Here is a 4,319-nt window from a genome sequence, read left to right as displayed (position 1 = left end):
GCGGATGAGATTTAAGCTGTTAAATCAGATTGATTTCCCTTGCTAATATAATCGAGACCGTATTTACCATCATCGATCTAGACCGTTTTTACCATCATCGCTCGTGATTATCGATCGAGATGACATTACCGATGGTGATAATTATCAGTCGATGGATTTCATGATTGAAATGGGGAAATTATTACAATAATATACATAAAATTTTCGCATTTTTCTGATATGTATATTAAGTATAAATTTGACATTTTATAAAAAGTTGGATAAAAGTCAAAGTAAGACAGTTGAAGTAAGATAGTTCATAAGTTTTGTTTACATTTTCTAAAAAAAAATTTCATAACATTTTTAACATTTTTTAAAAACTTTTTCAGATTTTTTTTTTTGAACTCATTTGGAGAACTCAATGATTACGGGTGACAAAAAATCCGCTCCAGTTTTCCTTCCCATCTCAAGAGCTAAAACAGAGGAAGAGAATTTTTAGCAACAAAAAACCAATGGAATACGATTGTTCACTAAATTTCCAAGCATATTCAGCGCTTTTCATAATAATATGAACTTGAAAAAAAAACAAAGGAAAATTTCATTCAATATTCCAGAATTAAACTGAATTTTCAACCAAAAGAAAAAAATTTGAATGTTCAGTAACAAGTGTGTTTTTTCTTGTCTGTATAAAACTTGGATTATCTCAGTAGGGAGTGAATTTAGGAGATAGAGTCACAAGACTATTTTGTAGCTGATTAATTTTTCAACAAAAAATTCTATCTGACATTTTTCTCCTAAAATCATTGTTTATTGAGATGAAAGTTTTATGAAGATATAGAAAATGCACTCACCCGGTTTTACAACTTGGTTACAAAAATATATCGAATTATTGTATATTCATACAATAAACCAAATTAAGCTCGTTATATAAACCAAATTAATGAAAATTATGAGGTTTTTTCTTTTTGAAATCCTAAGTCCTTTTTTTTCCATAATTTTACTAAAAAATGAAAAAACTATATAACAACAATTTTTAAAGGATTTCAATGGATTACCTTGAATTAATCTCTGTCATTTATGGTCCACTCTCTCAGCCTCCTCAGTTCCACCCTCTCCTCCCCCGTATTCGGATTAAATTTGATAGTAACCTCATGTATTTCTGTAATGATGAAAAAGTATTGATTTAATTGAAATAAAAATCAACGAAAATCAATCGATTGAAAAAAAAAATACTCCTGAGTGGAGTTTTGAACCCAGGAAGTGGTGCTTTGTAAACTAAGTCGCTACCAATGTGCTACTAGGGTAGTTCGTTTCTAGAATGAAATAACTGAGTGATATTCACCTCGATAAATCACACGATCGATCTCCGAGTCCGCATCATCTCCAAACTCTTCCACCTGCTCCACAACATCCAAGTGATGACGTCCGTCCTCTCCCTCCTCTCGCTGCTCCGCCTGTTCCGCTACAGCCAACGTGTGAACCTTATCCTCCCCCTGATCCTCCATCAAAGCCGCCGCTTGTGCCGCTCTTTCTCCAGTCTCCATCTCATCACCTTGCACACCACCTTCAATCACCTCACCACCCTGACCTTCCTGCTCTTGGCCCTCCTCCTCTTCTTTCTTAACCACCATTTCATCACCACCCCCGAGCACACCCCCATTCGCAGCAACAGGATTGAGTTCAACCTTCACTTCTCTCATCTCATAGAAATACACTCCCTTAATCTTTTCTGCCAAAATTGTAATATTATTATCAAAACACTTTCCGATCATCCTCCGCCACAATTCCCTTCTCTCCAGATCGGTATGACCCTCCTCCCTCCGCGGTACAATTCTGTTGGGGGATAGGGGTTGTTCATTCACAATCTCACACCAGTATTCGAATTCCTTCTGCTTGATGAGTTTCACTTGAGTATTGCGGGCGGTGAAATAAATTTCAACCCCATGCTCATGGAGGTCCAATGGAGCACCACGATGCACCTCAGGATTTTCCCAATCAGCTGCGCTTGATGATCGAAGATCCACCTGATTGGGCACCGAATCTGCAGCTGGTTCCAAATCGTTGTTTTACCCCCTGCCAGTCAAGATAATTTTGGGATTGTATGATCCCATAATCCTTGCGGGTTCGCATCTTCTTTATTCTCCTTTGATTTTTTTCACACCGAAAAGAGCACCCGTCTCGTGCAGAATTTTTGCGCACACTGTGGAGGTGTCTTGCAATTGTGCTGCTTATATATAAGCTATCAATGTTTATACTTTGGGGTAAGAGAAGCATATGAATAGGGATAATATATCTTTCTCTATCTATCCCATGGTGTCATATGGCGATCGAGATTGTTCGCGAATGTTCTAGATGATTATTTTATTCGAGTGAGATCGAAAATCTGAATCACCTCGCTTTGGTCTCCTTCCCCAATAGAGTCAAATAACATGATAAGGATGGTAAAGACCGGCTAATGAAAGAATTAGACTAATGGGTTGGGGGATATGAATGTTTGGTCCTTGTCTCTTCTGGTGAGAGTCAAATGACTTGGGAGATTAAAAAAATCCAGATCGAGAATAAAATTCCCATCGATTTTTTGAACAATTTAAAATAATGATAGTAAAAATAATGACGGTAAAAATCTATGATAAAATTCTTTCATGTTTTTAGGAATGGTTAAGAATAAATTAACGGGACTCTATATAGAAAATGTTCGTCTCATTAAGCTGCATATTTTTGTATTTTTCTGTTTTTCTTGTATTTTCATTATTTAGCGAGTTATTGTCAATTGCAATGTGAATGTATCATGGGGTGGATTGTAATACAGCGCTATGGTGTGACGAGAAGGGGAATGGGGGAAGGGGTAGTGGGGAGTGATGCGTCTCCGCATCGCATTTTCAAAGCATAATATTTTGAAAAATAATGAAACTATGAAAAAAAGTCACAAAAAGTTATTAGTTCCATTTAATAGCACAAATCTTTTCCTATACAGAAAATTTATCAAATATGAAAAATTATGATAAATAAACGCAGCGAAACGAATGGTGAAGGATAACAATCAAAAAATCTCAACTAAAGTTACTGAAGCGCTCTGGCGTAACTCGTTGCATGATGGGTTCCAGTGCTGAGAAGTATGCGTTCGAAACTCTCATTCAAAATTTTTTTTTTTTTTTTTTTAGAAAACATTATTTGAACAAATATTATTTCTATTCAAATTAGCAAAATATAATTTTATTGTGTAATTGTGGTGTATATGTTTGTGTTATGGGGTGAAAGGGGTGGTTGCCAGTGGATGCAAATTTTCAGTGTTGTATTTTGGAAAATGATGAAGCTATGAAACAGTTACAAAAAATCATGAGTTCTGTTTGGTGGTACAAATTTTTTTTCTATTATAGGCATTGAAAAAATATAGAAAATTATTATAAATTAACGTTGCGAAACGACTGGAGAAGGCTAACATTCAGAAGAATCTTAGCTTCAATCACTTAAGCGCTCTGGCGTAACTCGTAGCGTGATGGGTTGTGGTGCCAAGGAGTGTGGGTTCGAAACTCACGCTCGAAATTTTTTTTTTCACAAAACTTTTCAACTACTACTTCTAGTATTGTCTAAACTATTACGTCAAGTACTTCTAGTATTTTCCATTATGAAAAATTATTATTCTGTTGATGGGATATGTGGAAATAAAGACAAAAATTGTATTAATATTAGTTACGTTTATTTTGAGGATAACAATTTTCCTGATTATTATAATTCAATAATATTTATTGCAAACGGAGCAGTTTTTAATCATAGGTGGTGGACCATCAATAATATCTTCTCCACCAGCGGATGTTGGATAATGCGAATAACAGCGTCGACAGTCCTGAATCTCACTCATTTTCTTTAATTGCTCTGACAGTCCGTCCCATAAATCCTCGATATATTGTCCCGCAAATTTTACTAAATAAATAAAACAGAGTGCGTGGAGTCCACGCGCGACAGAAGTGAAACTTCTTTTTAGTATTCTCAAATTTTTTTGTCCAATTTGTTTTTCCTGAAAATTTTTTTTTCGCTTCTCATGCTTGAGAAAGCATTATTATTATGATTATATATAGAAATTCGATGGGATACTAGGAAATTAATAACAAGAAAATTTGAATGACTTTTTTCATTTTTTACCATTCAGCAGATAAAAACTTTCAATTTTCAAGTTCAGATTTTTAATTGCAATTTTTAATTTCAATTTTAAATTTGAATTCCAAATTTCAATTTTATATTAAAAGTTTTAATTCGAAATTTCAATTGAAGTTTTCAATTTTTAATTTTCATTCAAAATTTCAATCTCAAATTTCAATTTCCAATTCAGAATTCCAATTTCA

The sequence above is a fragment of the Diachasma alloeum genome, unplaced genomic scaffold (assembly GCF_001412515.2).
Source record: "Diachasma alloeum isolate Michigan unplaced genomic scaffold, Dall2.0 Dall_scaffold_00639, whole genome shotgun sequence".
Classification (NCBI taxonomy): domain Eukaryota; kingdom Metazoa; phylum Arthropoda; class Insecta; order Hymenoptera; family Braconidae; genus Diachasma; species Diachasma alloeum.
The sequence above is the reverse complement of the archived record's forward strand: the minus strand, read 5'-3'. Positions refer to the sequence as shown.